At 39.0% G+C, this 7,742-nt stretch overlaps 1 non-coding gene across 1 annotated transcript; it reads right to left on the reverse strand.

Moving 5' to 3' along the window:
* Window positions 1–398: 398 nt before the first annotated feature.
* On the reverse strand, window positions 399–470 carry TRNAT-UGU (transfer RNA threonine (anticodon UGU)). Its single transcript has one exon. It is a non-coding gene; the product is annotated as a tRNA-Thr (tRNA).
* Between the last annotated feature and the right edge of the window lie 7,272 nt (window positions 471–7,742).

Consider the following 7,742-nt stretch of genomic DNA (forward strand, 5'->3'; position numbering starts at 1 on the left):
ATTCATTTTATCGTTTTTATTATAATTTTTATGTAAAATTTTATTTTTATTATAATTTTATTTATTTTTAATTTATCGTTTTTATTTATAACATTAGAGTTTTACATTATAATATGTAATTTATTACATATTATTCAATTTATCGTAATTTGTATGTACAATTGCCTCGAGTCAATTTATCCTTTATATTTATATTATAATATTTTTTTTTATTATTATTCATTTTATCATTTTTATCGTAATATTTTATTGTTATCGTTTATATTATATTCTTTTTTTTATTATTCATTTTATAATTTTTATTTTAATTTTTAATTATTATTATTCTCATTTTATTGTTTATATCATACATTTAATTTTTTCGATTTATCATTTATACAACAAATTTCACGTTCAATTGCCTCCACGCAGGATCGAACTGCGGACCTTCAGTTTACAAGACTGACGCTCTACCACTGAGCTATAAAGGCATGTTGGAAACTTTTCCTATATTAATTCTTGTCTTTTAACGAGAAGCTAAGAAATTTGCAAAAATAACCAAATATCTTGTCGATCTGGATAATAACTATATCTTGTTTCTCTAACTAGGAGTAAGATTTTAATGGCAACAATGCTATTTTCGCCCCTCTTTTTTCCCTTTTTTTAAATTTCAATTTCAATTTGAATCTGTATTTTGACCGATTGTTATTTGTTAAGTTTCTGGACTTCGTAGATGCAAACACAAAATCTAGAGAGATAAGAAACTACGTATAATAAAGTAACTAGAGAGATAAGCAACAAAAAAATGTTGCTATTATATATGTAATTACGCTCTGGAATCCAGTGATTCATTATATATGTAATTATGAGCATAGAGAAACGACTACTTAAGTCCTTTATGTATGTAATTACGCCACTTGTGGAGTATTTCACGTCACACTTCCCAAAGCCCTTATTTATTTCCTAGTCCTATTTTACACTCAGTTTTATTTTAGTTGTATTAGGTCTTCAAGTGTAAATATTGAAATCAATATGTCTATTCATATTAAAGGGGGAACAGGGTTTTTTAATTAAATAGTATAGGTATTGAGGTTTTATAGAAATTTGGAGTGTGCTATATGCATTCATTTGGTTTAGTATAGGTATTGAGGTTTTATAAAAATTTGGAGTGTGCTATATGCATTTATTTGGTTTTTTGTTTTGTTTTTTTCGTTAGTTTTATTTTGTTTATAGAGATTTGAAAAAACTTGCACTAAGTTTTATATAGTCTTTGATGGGGCAACGTTACTTAATTTGTCGAAGGAAGAATTCAATTTCTTACAAGGTCTTAAAGTTTTTGTTACGAGGTTTTAATATTTTTACTATGAAATTTAATGTTAGACCCTTTGGTGTTACTAGTTCACATATGAGGAGTGTTAACTCTACAATTATTTCAATCTAAACACATGCCAAATAAAGGAATTATTTCTGAAAAATAAATCACTGAAATTCAATGGATTAATATAGATTGGAAAAAGGATTGGGATTAGTAATTTATTAGTAGTAAGATGTGAAGATTGTCCTTCTTCACCCTCTTATATATGTAGTGTCATTACATGTTCCCCAGGCTAGTCACCTCATGTCACATGGATGCAAAATTGTTTAGTGTCCTTGTAATAAGGATTTTTTTTAGCCATATAGACATATACTTTCTTGTTTAATGTAAGATATTTTACTTCAAGAGATGTAAGAAAATATCAACTTTGTGTCAAAGGCTAAGCCACAAAGTCCAATTAACTATTTTTAACAACAAATGCATATATGTGGCAAAATTATATATTAACAATGAAAATTAATTAACATTAACTATATTTTAAAAGTAAACCTTAAAATTTTTTAACATCATCATATTTTTACTTTTATTCTAGTGCACTGACACATAGGATCCATATGCCCTCATATTATATAATATCCTTTTTTCAATTTGGAAATTTAATTATGCTTCAATTAATATATGAAAAACAAAATACAAATACAAGGAAAAAGTGGATGTACATGAGATCAAAGGATAAATAGTTATGAATTAAGTTAGTTTTCTATTATAGGTTTACAAATACATATCTATACACATAAACTTCTTCTTAGCAAATGCATGACCATGTATTAGAACAAAAATAAATGTGAAGTAGAGTAACATTAAGCCCTCAAACCCAAAGCTATTTATTATATTTGTGTATCATTTTGGTGTCATTGCATTGATTTACATATTTTGGGTTATTTTTGTGATTTGGAGCTTATAAGAGTTATGACCTAGTTCCATAGTTGGGGTAGAAATAAAAAGTGGTATTAAAAATACCTACAAAAATGGATACATAAGATATCTAGTAAAAATAGGGGATTTCCAAAAAGAGGAGTTGCCTCTCTGAGCGCTCTGCAACCTAGGGTTTTCTGCTCGCCCCTGCAATGGCGCAGTCTGAACCCTCCCTGCTTCTATTTTCCGTCATCCTTCCTCCTTGCGACATCAACTGCTGGCATAGACCACACTGCAATCCCTGACCCTCAAGGGGAGGCTTCAAAGCCTTCCCCCTCAGACAAGAGAAATAATCAAGCGAAGGAATCGACAAAGCCTTCCGGTCCAGAATAAGTAAACACAGATACAAGAGATTTCCCAATGCAAGATACGACAAACGCTCCCACTGATCAGTCAGACAAGCGTAGTGAAGTACAAGAAGGAAAGAATGGGCAACAGGAAACGCCCAAGGTTAAATCGTCGACATGCAAACCCATAGCAGCTGAACGACCCAAGATAGAACTTCCCAGCCAAAGAATCAATGGTCAAATCCAGTACATGAAGGACCATGCGCTCATTGGAAAATTTATTAGATACTGGCTGACTGAAAAAGCTTTGCAAGGATGGATCTCTCCCAAATGGAAACCCAAGGGACATGTTACCGTGCAGCTAGGACCAAAAGGGTTTTTCACTGCGATTTTCATCTGCATCGAAGACTGGAATAGGGTTATGGATGAAGGTCCCTACTTCTTCAACTCCGTCGGTCTGTATTTAAGGGAATGGGTAGAGAGATTTAACCCGGACAAGATTTCAGCTAGGCACCAGTTTGGATCTGGATGTACTTGCTCCCGTTGGAATATTGGGACAAAGAATCGCTGAGATACATTGGCAAGGGGCTGGGGGAGTTCATCAAAATTGTTGAGGAAATGAAGTTGCGCAGATACACCTCCTACGCTCGTATTTGTGTATTCATGTGCCTAGACAAAGCCCTTCCGGACTCGGTAAGTCCCTACCATGATGACTTTGAATGGATTCAACCCTTAGGTTTTGAACATGTACCCTTTCTTTGTCGCAAGTGTCATGCCCATGGGCATCTTTTTCGGGGCTGCCCTCTAAATGCTAAACCCCAAACCTCTGACCCCTCAAACAAGTCGGCTCCCGATGGCTTTACCAAGGTTGCGAATCGAAAAAGATCGCATAAAAAACCTTCCTCTCGGAAAAAGCCCATCCAGGACGCGGCCTCCACTCCCTCCACAAGTAATAGCTTTGAGGTTCTTGCTAAAACTTCAGAAGACCCACCTCAGAGCATTTTGCCCATCCCACTGTTGATCATCACGACCTCTCCCCCCCCCTCTGTCTGGCTCTTCTCCCACTCCCTTGCCCCTGAGTGATAACATCGAGATTCCTGAGGCGGCTCAAAAGGACCCTGATTGGAAACCTAAGGGAATGTATGTTGACAGTAACCCCAGTCAGACCCTACACTTAGCTATCACCTCAGAAGATAGCAGTCAGATGCAACATATGGAAGAAGAACCGGAAAGCATTGATTTGGGAGGACTTGACATCTTCGAGCTTGAACAAGCATGTCGAAGGAAAGACTACGAAAGATTCAAGAGCATCAGCTCAATACCCTGGAAGTCATAATCTCCAGGGCTTACCAGCAACAACAATTGGGTAGTCAATGGGATGGCAGCTTCCTTCCTAAAGAGTCCAAAAAACGTGGAAGAAAGACAGATCTGCAAAGAACTATTGCAATAGGGAAAATCCTAGTAGACTCAGGCAGATACGCTAAGTTGACAAAGTACTACAAGCCTACCACAAATAGTGAATCATGAAGCTCACTTCATGGAATCTAAGAGGGCTCAATAGCCCTGGCAAACTCAGAATGATAAAAAACATGATAAAGCAGGAGAAGCCCCAGATCTTATTTATGCAGGAAACAAAATGCAATAGTAACACACTTGGAAACATTCTCTCTAGAGCATGGCCAGGTTGTCAATCGGTTGCAGTGGATGCTTCGGGTGCCTCTGGGGGACTGGCAATTGCCTAGAACACGCAAGTTATAACGCTCTCAAACTTTCATGCATCCCATCACATTATACAGGCTACTTTTCATTTAATTGGCACCAACATTCATGGCCATCTTTCCAATGTCTACTTTCCACAGGAAGTAGGCAACAAAATTGCTCTTTTAGACACAATAGAAGCACTCAACTTCAATAGACTCCATCCTCTTTGGATCATTGGAGGAGACTTCAACATGATCACCAAGCTGGAGGAAAAGCAGGGAGGCCGAGCCAAGCTGGAACAGGAAAATGGCCACTTTAAAGATTTTATCCAAAACAATATGCTAATTGATCTGCAATTCTGCAATGGAATGCACACCTGGAGCAATCGCAGGGTTGGGCGACATCAAATTGCTTCCAAACTAGACAGATTCCTCATTTCAGATAATGCAGTGCATCTTGGGGGTGACATTTCAGCATCAATTCTTCCATTTTCAGGCTCAGATCATTGGCCTATCTCTCTCCAATGGCAAAGACCAGGCAACTCTACCAGGCGTCCTTTCCACTTCGAAGCTTTTTGGCTCACCCACCCCACCTTCAATGACCTCATCAGATCCACCTGGACCAACTTCCCCTCGCCAGAGGGATCAAAAATGTATCAGTTTCAACAGAAACTCAAATTCCTGAAATCCCAAATCAAGCGCTGGAATCAAGAGACTTTTGGCAACATATTCGAGGCTCAGCAAGACCTTAACAAAGAAATGAGAGAACTGTAGCAACAGATAATCTCAGAGGGATACAAGAAAGAGACTTTCGATCAGGAAAAGCATATTCACAATCAATTGGAGGAGAGAAGAAAGCAGGAAGAAATTCTCTGGAAGCAAAAATCTAGAATTAGATGGCTGAAAGAAGGAGAAAGAAACACTAAATTCTTCCACAGAACTACTATACAGAGAAGAATGCACAACACCATCTCCTTCATACAGAAGCGAGGGGGGAAAGAGTGGAAAGCCATGTAGAGATCGAACAGGAGTTTATCAATCACTTCCAGGAGGTCCATCAAGAACCCCAAATTGATAGACAGCCTGCTATAGAAAAGATCACTCAAAATGTGCCAAAAATTATCACAGAAGAACACAACCAACTTCTTCTTCGACCAGTAATGCCTCAGGAGGTGGATTTGGCTATGAACCAACTCAAGGAGGGCAAAGCTCCTGGTCCGGATGGCTTCACTACTACCTTCTTCCACTCTTTCTGGGATCTTATCAAAGAGGAGGTGTGGCTAGTGGTGGAGGAATCGCGCACTCTTCATTGGCTTCTGCCCTCTCTGAACTCAACTTTCACTGCCCTCATCCCAAAATAAGAGAATACCAATACTCCGGACAAATTTCGTCCAATCGCACTATGCAATGTTATTTACAAGGTGATATCCAAAGTCATTGCTAACAGGCTGAAGTTGCTCTTGCCCTTGCTCATATCGCCTAAACAATCTGGATATGTAGAAGGAAGACAAATCTTGGACGAAATTATCCTCACTCATGAAATCATACACTCCCTCAAGCACTCCAATTAGGCAGGTATGATTCTCAAGATTGACCTCTCTAAAGCTTTTGATAAGTTAAGCTGGACATATATTCAAAAAATGCTAATAGCCTTTGGTTTTTCCCCAATGTGGGTTCGATGGATTCTGAGTTTAATTTCCACAACTTTTTTCTCTATCCTCATTAATGGCATACCCTCTCGACCTTTCAGCCCCTCTAGAGGCATCAGACAAGGAGATCCACTTTCCCCATTCCTTTTCGTTCTAATGGCGGAAGGTCTGGGTCGCCATATCAAACATGCCCTCCTCTCCCAGCATCTCAAAGGTCTATCCATACACAATTCTCCATCCATCACTCATCAACAGTTTGTGGATGACAACATGTTGTTTGGATACCCTTCTGTTCAAGAAGCCTCCCTTTTTAAATCCCTTCTAAATGATTTCTCTGATGCTTCAGGGACGAGCATAAACATGGCCAAATCGCAGATCTTCTTTTTTCACACCCCCCTGTTACTCAGCATGCTATTACTCGCATTTTGGGATTCTCCATAGCCTCCTTACCTTCCAAATACCTTGGAGCTCCCTTAATAGATTCTGCCATCAAGCATGCCTCCTGGCATATGCTCCTTGAGAAACTTGAATCTCGTCTCACTTTATGGACTCAAAGAACTTTGAACATAGCTACTAGATTAGTGCTAATCAAAGTTGTGCTACAAGAAATGCCTCTTTACCTTTTCTCAATCTTGGTAGCACCTAAATGGGTCCTTAAAAAAATAAAAGCTCTACAGCACAATTTTCTCTGGGGTGCAACTGGCACAAATTGCAAATGGGCCTTAGCAAAATGGATGACAACATGCAAACCCAAAAGAACAAGGGGGTATAGGCCTGAGAGATCCTCATCACAACAATGTTATCATGGGTGCAAAAATATGGTGGCAATGGCTCTTTGCTCGCAATAAGCCATGGGCAGCCATCTGGACAGCCAAATATGCCAATCACAGACCAACGAAGGAGCTAATCAGATTTACTCCAACTGAAAAGGGATCATTAATATGGAACGCTGCCAGAAAACACTTCTTGTTGATCCAACAACACAGCTTTTGGGAAATAAGGAATGGTAGCACTGCTCGGTTCTGGACGGATGCCTGGAACCAACTACCAAAGCTCAACGACATCTATAGACCGCCTCCTTGCCAAGAGTTGGAGGAGAAACAAAAGGAATCCATCCAGCAACAATGGATTCCGAAGAGAGAATAGGGGTACAGGCAATGGAAGCAGATCGACAGGTTGATCAGGAATGCAGATAACCAGACTAAGGAGGTCATGGAGAGTGAGCTCTAGAATCGACGTATTAGATCATCCGTAGGTAGGGATATCTTAAGATGGGGATACACCCCAAAAGATTCCTTCACCACCAAAGAGGCTTATAAAATTATTTGCAATGATCCAATGCCCCTACATCCTATCTGGGGCAGAATCTGGTCACCAGTTACGTGGCCCAAAGTCTCCCTTTTCCTCTGGCTTGTTGGGCACTGAAAAATCCTCACTTGGGACAATCTTAGGAAAAGAAACTTTCACGGGCCCTCCATATGTCCCAATTGTAATTCTCAGGAGGAATCGCTCCAACACCTCTTGAACTCTTACACTCTTGCCAACCAACTGTGGGAGAAAGCTAGCTTCCGTTGTCAAAAAAGATGCAGAATGTCCGAAGATATAATCAACTCCATTCTCCATTGGCACCAAAACCCTTATCAAAGCGAACTTCTCAACCAATTATAGAGATTGATTCCCAGCCTTCTCCTCTGGACAATATGGAAAGAACAAAACAAGCGCATATTCAAAGATCAAAGCACTCCTGTAGAAATCATTTGGGGCAACTTCTGTCTCAATCTTAAAGAGACTTTGGCGCTTCAAACTTTTCACACGGAAGATTTTCCCACTCTTGCAA

Source organism: Pinus tabuliformis, chromosome 2_2, assembly GCF_031772625.1.
Source record: "Pinus tabuliformis cultivar Carrire ecotype Pingquan chromosome 2_2, CPIR1, whole genome shotgun sequence".
Lineage (NCBI taxonomy): Eukaryota > Viridiplantae > Streptophyta > Pinopsida > Pinales > Pinaceae > Pinus > Pinus tabuliformis.